The sequence below is a fragment of the Myotis davidii genome, unplaced genomic scaffold, assembly GCF_000327345.1.
Source record: "Myotis davidii unplaced genomic scaffold, ASM32734v1 scaffold162, whole genome shotgun sequence".
Taxonomy (NCBI): Eukaryota; Metazoa; Chordata; class Mammalia; order Chiroptera; family Vespertilionidae; genus Myotis; species Myotis davidii.
In genome coordinates, this window is record NW_006300036.1 from 808,338 (window position 1) to 821,139 (window position 12,802).

Sequence of the window (12,802 nt, forward strand, 5' to 3'; positions counted from 1 at the left end):
GGGCAGTGCCCCAACCCCCCAATTGGCTTTACCCTGAGTGTGACTGAGGGTGGCATCGCAACCTACCAATCCACCCTGCTCTGTGCATGACAGGGGGCGGCGCCCTGCTCTGAGCCCGACCAGGGGTTGCACCTAGGGATTGGGCCTGCCTCTGCCACCCAGGAGCAGGCCTAAGCCAGCAGGTCGTTATCTCCCAAGGGGTCCCAGACTGCGAGAGGGCACAGGCCAGTCTGAGGGACCCCCCTCACCCCCAAGTGCACAAATTTCTGTGCACCGGGCCTCTAGTACCTAATAAAGATGCGATAAAGTAGATTCTTTTTTTATTTTTTTAATATATTTTTATTGATTTCAGAGAGGAAGGAAGAGAGAATAATTGATTGGCTGCCTTCTATAAGCCTCCTACTGGGGGTGGGGGGTCGAGTCTGCAACCCAAGCATGTGCCCTTGGCTGGAATCAAACCTGGGACCTTTCAGTCTGCAGACTCTATCCACTGAACCAAACCAGCTAGGGCAATAAGGTAGATTCTTTAGAGTGAGAAGTTCAATTAGATAACATCTAACAATTTTGTGAACACTGTTTAAAACAAGACTTAAAACTAAAAAGTATATTAAACACTCATCTAAGTTAAAAATTTCAAAGGTAAGTATATTAGCCATGCATTAATATTCCTGAGTGCACATGAAGGCAACAAATTAATGGAAAGACAAGAGAAGAAGAAAAAAGAATAACAGATTTTTACAAGCAAACATTTAAAAAATATTTGTAACTTTGGAAAACAAACCAAACTCCACATTTATGAAACATTAAAACAACTGGTTCCATATCTGTTACAGTGCTTACAGGTCCATTAACCTAATTATCTCCGAAATCTAGTAATTAACTGACCCGTGAAGTCACAAGCCAATGAATGCATGAACTTTTCAAGATTGAAAAAAAAAGTCACTGGTTTAGTGATTCCATCCTTAGGAAGTGCATTCAGACCTTGAATTCTGCATGAAGTTATGTGAATTATACAATTAGGCAATATGCATTTAGCTACAGTCAACAGAGTTCTGATTTGCCTGCCAATTAGGGCTGCATGTTGACTACCACTCAAGTGAAATATGATGTGGAGGGTAAAAGACTACCTCATCAAGTCTACATCCGTCTTTTTTCTAACAGATTCAAGGCTATGTTCCGTGGGCAATTAAATCACAAAATACTAGACACAGTGTGACCTCCATGGCATGTATCAGTGTATATATTCACTTCCTAGTTGACAAGCAGCGCAGTTATGTTATAGAACTTCAAGTGGTACGCAGTTCCAAGTCTCCTACAGAAATATGCAGGATAAAAACTCCAAATAGCTCTGGGTTTGATTAAAAAGAAAGAAAAGGTGGGGCTTGAAACGCTTGATTGAGGAACAGGTGAGGTTAAAAATGACTAAAGAATTACTGAACTCATTGTGACATGTTTTAAATAATGGCCAGAAAATACAAGGGCACGTGCAGCGCAGTTCAATCTTTCCCACTCGTTAATAGAGGGGATACAGAGGTCACTGCTGTGCAAAGAGAGTTGACTAATCCCTCCAATGCATGGTGTATCCAGTCCCTCTTTTATTTAATTTTGTGGAGGAAAGCTGGTCTGAATTAGGCCTTCAGTAATTACTGTAAGGGCCTGACACAAACCTTAACAAGTCCCATAATGTCCTATCTATATATCAGGCCAATGATTACATACTAAGTTGAGTGGTTAGGCTGCAGATATTTTGCTGTTCACTCAGAAACTTCTTTGAATTATTTTACATTTCACACAACGCCAGAGAAAATAGCTGTGCAAATTAGAGAAATAAGGAGAATACCACCCAAGGGGGGTAAAAGCTGATTCTTGATGCTAAGTGAAATGTGAGCCATTCCATCTTTAAAGCCTGAAATTGTGCTTGAAGTTACAATTATACTCTTTCTGGCATTCTAAGGTATTACAGAAAGAGATGCAATAGGTTTCTTAAAAGAGAACAGGACTGGAGACAGCCTTATAGGTAAGACCCAGACTGGCAGTCTATTCTAAGAAAGGCAGCAAGTATAAAGGAGTAGATGCCGTGCTCTGAGCAGGGATGAAAAGAAAGAAGAAATGGGTAGTTGTCAGAACAACTTCAACTCATCTGCAGTATTTAAAACAAATATAAGGACAAGGCAAGTTGACACTTAACTCCTTCTCCCCAATTATACCAAATGTTCCTAAATAAAATACACATATTAGTATTTTATTTGCTATCTTTGGTGTAATGCTGAGCCCAGGACAAGTTTTTAACGCGGCCATCACTATCAAATATTTCTTCCTATCAGTAGCAATTTCTGCCTTCTGACTTGGAAAAGTTTTTCTTCTATTTGCTTATTCATCACTAGAAGGTTAAAGTGATACTAGCTTTGCTTCTTTCAATCAAATTCTTCCCACAGTTGTTACTGAAATTTCATATACAGATTTTATTAAAATATATGAAAATAGAATCTGTATTAAACATGACCTGGAGATGACATTAAGCATAATGAAATCAAAACATTTTCCTTCTTTTTTGTTACCAGTTTTTCATCCCTTTCTTAACTAGTCATTGCAAAAGGTCCTTCTTCCCTTCCTCAAAACACATCTCTGTGTCAAAAATGATGAAAATAGTGTAAAGGTAACAGAATACAGAAGCTCGCAAGTAGTATTTATTTATTGCTCAACATATGTTTCTCTTAATTTTGTTTTGTAAATCTCATAGATTTAAAATAAACTACTAGATGGGGATGAGAGGTTGCAGTTCTACCTCTATAAATAATGCAGCTTACAAATGCAAATGTTTCTTGCAGTCCAATGTTTCAAGGAGTAATTTTTTGCAGCTCTTTTGGGAGAAAGAGGTTTTATACATTTCCTTTTTATTTTTTAATCTCCATAATTTAAATTTTAAAAAAATTATAAATTGAGCCTTATATTTCTGATTTACCAAAGAAATACACTAAATACTATGTTTTAAGAGAAGAGCATTGAAATCAGGGTAAGGATGTGCTTGCAATTTACTTTCAACTTGCAAATATACATATTTTTAAAATAGCCTCTGGGGGTATTGCAATCGCTTTCATGATATTTTTGCCCTAAAAAATTGTTTATAGATTTAATCTGTGCAATACAATCAAAACCATACATCCACAGAGAGCCTTTACAAATACATTCTTTGGACACTGATTATAGAAAAATTTACTAAAAAGCTTGACAACATTTTTTAAAAGTTAGATCAGAGTAGAAAGCAACCTTGAATAATTTACCCTAAACTCTCCAAAATATCAATGCAGCATAGAAAAGATTTGGTCTTCAAACCCTGCCTGTTAATGTATTTGTACATAGTTTTTCTTTTGTTTGCTTGTGGGCCAAAAAAAAAAAAAAAAATCACTGCCACTGTTGAAAGGAACCTTGAAAGAAATTTAGTTACAAGAAGCCCCAAGGTCACTTGAAGCAGGACCAGGACAAACTTTAATAGTAAGTGAATAAAAATAAAACACACATACAATTTTACTGAGAGTCAACATAACTTAGGAACCAAAATGAGGCATTCAGGTATTCCTTTGAGAAAATAAAGTTAAAAAAAATGTTTTTAGTTTGGAAGCTAGTTACAATAGAATTATGGGAGGGGTGTAAGAGAGAGAAGGATGAAAGAGAAGGCAAAGGAAAGAGGAAGGAGGGAAGAAAGGAGGGAAGAAGGAAGGAAGGAAGGATCAATCACACACAGAAAGACAAACCCATTATAAAATTAAAATAATGGCAAGTCTGTTTTCAAAAACTTATTGAAGAACAGACTTAAGAGCTCAAACCATCTCCACATGGGATAAATAATAAATAAAGGGGGAAGGAAAATAATGAAAAGGAAACTGGGGGGAAAGAAAGCAAAATTAGTGAAATAAAACTGTTGTTTGGGTATTTGTTCACTGAAAATACTTCATATGACATCATATGACGTGACCGATATGGAAACACATTCTTGTTTGGATTCTTATTAATAATTATTTTTTAAAAAGAAGAGGACAATATTTTTATAGAGGCATACCTCCGTAGGTAAGACAAGAAATACAAGAAAAACGGAATAAAGAGTTAAAATGTTATGTCAACAAACTTAAAGAATTCTGAAATGTATTCTTTAATGTGTCTTTCATTCATAGCATAGCATGTCATGTATGGTCATTTCTGAGCTCTCACTACTGCTAGCTTCTCAGATGGCTCTTCCATGGGTTGAAGAGAATGAGGGTGGCAGAGAGCCTTGAGAGTCAGCAAGTTCAGGGTCTGTGGCAGAAAGTCACCTTGCCCTCCTTCAGTTAGCAGCCCTACACAGAAAACAAAGAGAAGATTGGCTGCCCTCCGGGATGCATGTTGAAACTTTCAGGAAGCTATTTCAGCTTTCATCTAGAAAGAATAGCTGACCACCAGAGGCCACTTCGTCCTGGATGAACTTTCCAGACTGTTGCCCATCAATTATTTCTTCCTTACCGACTATTCACTTATCCCAGGACTTCCCCTAATTTACCTTTCCCTGGCCTCCTCACCTATAGCCAATGTAAATTCTTCCAAAACAACTTCCACCTCTCTTCCCCATTGTAACCCCAGAAGGACGGACATGTTTGTCTTCTCCCTCTATCTTTGGTGCTGCTGGTTTAGACTGAATGCCCCAGGGCCTGGTCCTTTCTCAATAAGTCCATTATTTCAGGAAAAAAATTCAGTCTCATAGTGTTTGTTTGTTTAATAGAAAGAAGGCATTGTTTGCTATCATTTATTTATAAAATTAACAAATATTTATAGGGCATTTACCAGTTTCTAGGCCCTGTGTTAGGCCCTGGACGACAAAGTGAATGAGGCAGTTCCTGACTTAAGAAGTAAATAAGCTAATAGATTAGTCTAAACACAGGTATAAACAAGTATTGCTTAAATACCTGCTAGTAAAAATGAAGGACTCAGGATCTCTAGGTTTAAACCTAGAGGTAAGAGGACTAGGTAAAAATGTCATGAAATCAGTGCATCAGTTGGATGGAATAGGTTGTATTATGTAGAAATCTTTCCAACATACCAATTTAAACTTTTATATATTAAAAAATATGTGGAAGTTTTCACAGGGTATAGTGAAAAGGGAGGGAATGCAGAGTCGGTTTTAAACTTGATTTAAAATTCTAGTCTGTCACTCAGTAAGTCTATGACCTTGAGAATGTTAACTTAAATATATTAGTGTCATTTTCCTCATTTGTTTTACTAATCAGGCTAATAATTCCCATTACCAGAGCTCCTTGTACTACCTGAAGTTTCATATGTAAAACACTGAGCATACCTCCTGGGACACAGTAGTCATTTAACTGATGTTGGTTTCCTTGCTAATTCTTAGCCTAACCTAACTTTAGAAACCATCAGGGTTGAGCACAAGTTCCTCACTCCCCATCACCTTCTCTCTTGTCGTGCAAAATTAAAATTAGAGCTCTGATGACACCTAGAGTTTCAGGAGACCGTGCAGATAAGCACCCTAATGAGGTTTGTGAAATGTTTCCTAATATTCTAGCTAGATGATATGAGTTTATTTGTATAACGATATAAATACTACATGAGTTATGTTTTCTAATAGAAAGTATTTGTATTATTATTATTACTATTTTGCTCTTTTTTAAAAAATTGTTGACACTATTACAGATGTCCCTCATTTCCCCCACTTTGACCCACATCCACCAGCCCCCACCCACTTCACCTGCCTCTGGCCATCACCACATTGTTGACTGTGCCCATGGCTATGCATATATGTTCTTTGGCTAATCTCTCACCTTCTTTCATCCAGTTCCCCTATTCCAGCGGTTCTCAACCTGTGGGTCGCGACCATCGGAAAACACATATAACATATCAGATTTTTACATTACAATTCATAACTGTAGCAAAATTACAGTTATGAAGTAGCAACGAAAATAACCTTATGGTTGGGGGTCACCACAGCATGAGGAACTGTATTAAAGGGTCACGGCATTAGGAAGGTTGGGAACCTCTGCGCCTATTCCTCTCCTCTCTGGCTTCCTTCAGCCTGTTTCATGTATCCATGCCTCTAGTTTAGGGCTGGGAGTCGATCTGTGTTAGGACCAAGGCTCTCTGCCACCTCCACCGGGCAGCAACGCCGCCTCCCCACTGAGGTTGCACTCCATGAGGAGAAATTGGTCCCTGCTTCAAAGCCAAACCCTCAGTCTTGGCCAGAGTCTCCAACTCTACTTACCCCTAGCGGGGCTCGCTGCAGGTTCAGGTTGGGTACAGCCAGCCATCTCCTCTGCAGGAGCAAGGTAAGGTGCCCTGGGCTCTCCTGGGAGAGATCAAAGGAGCCTCCTGTTAAGGATGACACCAACCCAACCCTCCCAGCATGAGGGCAGGGAGACCAAGCACTTCCTCCCAGGTAACAGCTTCCCAGGGCCTCACACTTAGAATGCCCCCCCCCACCTTGAGCTACTCTACTGCCCCCCCCCCCATGGAAGTGCACCCAGCAGGAGCATCTGGGACTTGGTGGGGCTGATCCAAATACTTTCCTATTGGGGGGAGGGGGTGCCCACAACCTGTAAGAGGGAGGACCAGCGCTTTCTCTCCTTCCCTGGGCAGCATGAGCTGAACTTGCGGAGCTTGGCTCCTCCTCTCAGGCAGCCACAGCCCAGCGCTTGCCTGTTTGGCTCCCAGACAGAAGCCTCCCTGGGAGACAGTTCCCTATGCCAAGCCTGCAGGAGTGGGCTGTGCAGCCCTTTGGGGCACTCTGATCTCCGTGCAGCTGGTCTCAGAGGGCAGGGTTGAGATTCAAAGCTCCACTCAGGCTCCCAACCCAGCAGGATGGGCTGAAGTTTCAGCTCCCTGGCCATCACATCCAGGAGTACGGGCTGGAAAACCCCGTCCTGCATTCCCTTGTGCTGCCCAACCCAGCAAGACAGGGCAGGCCAAGCAGTTCAACAGGTGGGGGGAGGGGGAGTGCACTGGAGATCGGGAGAGACCGTTCCTCCCCACCAGGCCACACAGTTTAAGTCACTGACTGGGTCTTTGCCCAAAGCATTTCCAGAGAACAGAGGGTCCATCAGAGTGACTGCTGGATGTAGCCAGCAGACCTTACCACGGGACCCAAGGACGGCAGCATGGCCTCCCCAAGAGTCCAGAGCAAACTCTCCAGGCTGGTGCTGCAGCAATTGGAGTGCTCCTTCCCTGGGGTGGAGTGATCTGCCTCCCAGGACAGAATCCCCACTGATTCTCACCACCAGATGGTACTTGGCTCCTCTTCCCATCTTTGTTGCTCTGAGTTGGGAATCCCTGCTGGGGTTTGCTCCTAGGGGTAGAGAGTTTTGAAGCGGGAAATATCCCTCCCGCTTAGCTGCCCCTGCATGAGGGGGCTCTGTGTCCTTCTTCCCAGACCCTACATGGCTCTTTTCTGCACTCCTGGGTTATAATGTTTCAGATCAGCTCTACTTCAATTTGTTTTTCAAGTTGGTTGCTCTGTAATGTAGCTGTAAACCCAGTCTGAAGCTGGGAGCAAGTGGGTGTAGCTTCCAACTACTCTACAGCCATCTTGGAATCCTCTATTTTGCTCTTTAATTAAAGCTGGACAGTGATAATGTAGTCTTAGAAAATGAATTAAAATTTACAAATTCATATTCCACATATTTTCCGGTATCTATGTCTAGCAGAGTTTTCAGAAATCTCATCTAGTCTACTGGTTCCCCAGTTCACTAATGTTCACTGTGAGGTCTGACAGCAAAATCCAAAAATAAACAATCAATGAGGGCACTGCAGCTAGTGCAAGAGTTCTGTTGAAATGCATGACTTATGAGATGCATTAAGTCATTTCATTTTCAACTATTTATATTTTTAAGATTTACTCGTCAGGCCCCGTTCTATTCCTGCCTATGGGTGAAATTTAGGTTAACTCCCATGGGTTTCTGCTTATGTTTGGTTACTGAAAACAATCACTGTTCAATAATTAATTGTATCTAAGGTTATCATAATAAAAATCTTATACATTATTCAAAGAGAGGTCTTTTTCTCCTTACCTTCTTGGATCTGACTCATGCTAAGCCCTTGCACTGAGAGAGAAGAATGTAATTGGCATGTTTTTCTCATCCCTAACTTTTTTCCCTTCTTCCTCCATTTTACTCACTGATATTATCTAAATTCTAGGGGAAGGAGGAGAGAAGAGAAAGATAATTTCTGTTTTGTTAAATCTGCCGTGATCTATGATTGGAGTCATGCCCTCCAGGGCAGTCAGAGGTTTAAATTGACCTTTTTACCTAATGAGGAATAGTCACAAATTAGCTGAAATATTCCCATCCTTAACAAAATGTTACCTGTAGTTCCCTAAAGGAGGTCAAAGGTATCACTTCCTGCTCCTTACTTCAGTTCTTTCCTCAGCCCTTTACATCACTCCAGGATGTTGGAATCATAGGCAGCCCCCTGGATAGTAACTTAAGATGGTCCTATGTTGGCTCTCTGTCACATCTGTGCTGATCATCTGACATAACCAGCATCAGGTTCATGGGAAAGCCTTCAGTTCATTTCTTCCCTGGGACATGCATGTTACCCAGTTAAGACCATCTCGACCATGTTCTGCCCTTCTTTTGATGCCTTCGGCATGCCTAGTTGGCAGTCAATTATATCACTCAAGCTCTGGGTTACACATTTCAAACTCTAAGTGGTTCACTTGAATATTCTTTCCTAATGCTTGAAATGGGGGTCAGACACCCCACACTCCCAAAAACCTCCCACAAGGACATGGAATTTGAGTTAACAGCATAGCCTTTTCCAAAAACACCCATCTTATCTCTACTTTTGATAACTTTCATACTTGCAAAGTAGCTGAGACTGTTTAGATTCTCAAAATTGGACTCCATAATTTCTCTTGCAAATCCTTCATGGAGGTCTCATAACTCAGCTTGTAATGTGGCACTGATGGTCTTGAGTCCTCAGCTGAAACTAATACTGAAATATTTCTATTTTATTACCCTGTCACATGAGTTTTTCATAACGTTAAATTTATTTAATAAAAAGGAATTCTCTTTATTTTAAAAATGTGTTTCTTCCTTTTTGTGCGGTGTGAAAAGTTCTTTTTTTTTAATGAAATCCTAGTGATAGTGTACTGTGGTTCTTTTTATAATGTGCTTCCTTGATAAAATAAAGACTCCACTGACTATGTTGGACCTTTATTTAATTTTTAATTTACAGGTTGATTTATAAATGCTTTGGAAGTATTAATTTAATTTATTACCATCATTGTTGTTTTATTTAAATAAGGAAATTAAAATCCTGGAGTAGCAAAGTGAAAATCCCAAGCAACTTTAACAAGTAAGTGATATATTCAGAACTAGTATAAGAAATCCAGTTTTCCTGTCTCCTGATCCAGTGTTCATTCCACTACTAACATCCATTTAAAGAGTTTGGTACATTGTTTTAAAAATAAAACGTTAAAATTAAAAGATAAAAGAGGCAAATTACAAAAGAGAAAACATAAAAAATGCCTATGATGATGCTACAAACAAAAGCTAACTCATATGGTGCTTGTAATGTGTCAAACACAGAGCATTGCTTCAGATAAATTTATTTTAATTTCCACAGAGACATATTGTTATTTTCTCCAGCGTACAAACAAGAAAACTGAGGCACAGGTTTTGTAGCTTACCCGTGTCCACAAAGCTTGTGGTTCACTTAAGCACTACTCTTTACAACGAATTTCTATTAATAACCAGCTAACTTAATCTAGGAGTCATTTTCATTTATTAAAGTAAAACTACATAAAGTTAACATAAAAAAATCATTAGGTAATAGAAAGACGGAATTAAAAAAGATAAAGACTAATATCTAATTGTAACTTTTATGGCACTTATGCAATGTAATTACAGGAAAAAAGTATAGAGGGATCAGATAAATATCAAGAGGCTATAAATGTCAGAATTTGTATTTCCATATTTTCTTCTTATATCTAACCCCTAGATTTAAAAAAAAAAATACCATGTGTTAAAAATAAATAATTACGATGTAGAATTTTAGAATCAGATCTTTCCATTAAAGATTTTATATTTCAGGAGTCCATTACAATCTACTTACAATTTGTGTTGAGCTTCCGAGTTCTATAAATACATGCTTTTTTAAAAAAATTAAATCTATTGGTAAATAGGAGGCAGTCACGTAATAAGGTTCATGATTTATGCTGTGCATGGTTTTTCTTCCCCCACTTTTTTTTTTTTTTATAAATAGCATAACAACTCGATCTTAAACATTGACACTGTGCAGGCTTTTTGTTGGACTGTTCTTTTCCAATTTAAACAAAACATAAAACAGAGGAGATATTTATCTTTGAAGAGAACTCTCACCATTGGGACAGTGCCTTATTCTCTGCTACTCTCCAGGAGTCCTAAATGTAGGAAAAATATATAGCGGGGCTTGAACAGCATGTTTCAGTGAAAAGAATTAATTACCAGAGGAGTCAAAGATTGCCTAGAACAGAATGAGAGATTTGGGGGAGGCTGCCCTATAGAGTTACAATAGTGAGAAACAGACGCCATGTTGAGATGCTCTCCCCGCATTATATTTTATCCAACCTTTGGCTGAAGCCATATTCTAGCAATGTTGCCCTATTCTCCCTAAAATATTCAAGAATCATGTTATTGTCACTGTTGTTGCTTTTAACTTGCCCCCAGCTAAATAACAATTTTTTGGGACAGAAGAAAACAAAAATATCCCAACGATATTCCTGTCTTTGGCTTCTCCATTTTCGATGAGAATTTAATTCTTTCATCAACTTACATTAAATTTCATGAGCGTAAGAAATATCTTTTGAAACAAAATGACAATGAAATGCCTTTCAAAATACTGTTTTGACTTAGAACTGTCATTCTTCAGGCTTAATGTCTACAGCCCCAGGGCTGAAAACTTGCACTAGTATTACAGCTGTTCCATGTAATATTCAAATGATGTTTGCTATTGATTTAGAAGATTCGAGCTGCTTAGATTTTGTTCCCTTTCATTTATAGTCTTAGTATTAAAGGTACAGACATTAGGGTAGTATAGTAATGCAGTTATGGGGAAAATTAATTCTGCCGACAGTAGGATCTTTTTGTTTGTTTTGTGTTTTGTTTTTGTTTTGTTTTTTCTCATTGCTATGACTTAGCAAAATTCATGGTTTCGACCAGCTGGTGTGGCTTAGTGATTGAGTGTCCACCCATGAACCAGGAGGTCACGGTTCAATTCCTAATCAGGGCACATGCCTCAGTTGTGGATCCGATCCCAGAACGGGGTGTGAAGGAAGCAGTCGATCAATGATTTTCTCTCATCATTGATGTTTCCCTCTCTCACCCCTTCTCCCTTCCACTCTCTGCAATCAATAAAAACATACTTTTAAAAATTCATGGGTTCACCATTCACCAGTAAATAGGGAATGCCACTTGTAAACCTGAAAGAACAATGAACTATGAAATTATACGGGCAGTTCATTCATATGCAGCAGACCTTGAACAAAACAGAGAGGCAATGCATCCCTGTTGACCCAGGACCTCTTTTGTAAAGGGCTTAACCTCGTGTTACTTAATAAAATTCAACCCCCTTATGGGTCAGCATACTATGCAGTGAAGCCTGAAGGGACTGTTTGTGAAGCAATGCAGTTTACAGGAGCAAACAGAGGAATTCAGAATAAAAAGATCTAAACTGCAGTTGGCATACTGCATGACCTTGGGCAAGTTGCTTAACCTTCTTGGACTTCAGTTGATACATCTCAGAGCAGGAATAATACTTTAATGTAAGTATAAAAAGGGCCCACTCCTTTTTATTTCACAAAACTGGAGTCGGGAATTAATGAGATAACGTGTGTAAAACAATTTGATCTCCATAAAATACATATTATGAAGCATCATTACTAATAATTATTCCCGTTGACCTATGCTTAAAGGGTGGAGATCAGTTTGACACTTTGGGTAGCATAAAGATAACATTGGGACCAAGTTGGTTTATTTCAGTAATGGCGAACCTATGACACATGTGTCAGAGGTGACATGCGAACTCATTTTTTTGGTTGATTTTTCTTTGTTAAATGGCATTTAGATATATAAAATAAATGTAAAAAATATAAATCTTTGTTTTACTATGGTTGCAAATATCAAAAAATTGTTATATGTGACACGGCACCAAAGTTAAGTTATGGTTTTTCAAAATGCTGACACGCTGAGCTCAAAAGGTTCGCCATCACTGGTTTATTTGTTTATATGTCTGTTTGTTTATTTATCTGCATTCCCTAAAGAGCCAAAAGTAAGGCCCCCAGGACCTGGGAGTCAACCTTGGAACCGTTCTCATTCAAGAACCGCCTATTATCATGGAAGGATTAATAGCCTAGTTGCCCAAAGGATGGTGTCCCACCCAGCCTCCTACTTCCCCATACCCATAATCCCTACTTCCCCATGTAATCTTTGTTTTACTCTACAAAAGCAGCTGGTTTGGGGGTGGCTGCAGAGCAGATTTTTATGAATGACCTGCTGCTCTCCCATACTGCCGGCAGTATTGGAATAAACGCTCATATATGATTTTTTTAAAAAAGTTAATTGTGTTTTGAACCTAGAAAACAAGATTTTGACTTAGACGTGGTAAGTGGTTTACTTGAGCAGCTACTGAATAGATAGTAATAATGTAGTCCACTCTGTTCTTTGGGGTAAAATATTGGGAGTTTCAACACATAAACAAGGGAAACTTTTACATAGTATATAGAAATTAAAAAATGTTTATTTATTCAGAAAAAAAATGTTTAGCAAGCACATTCTCACAACCCCTATCA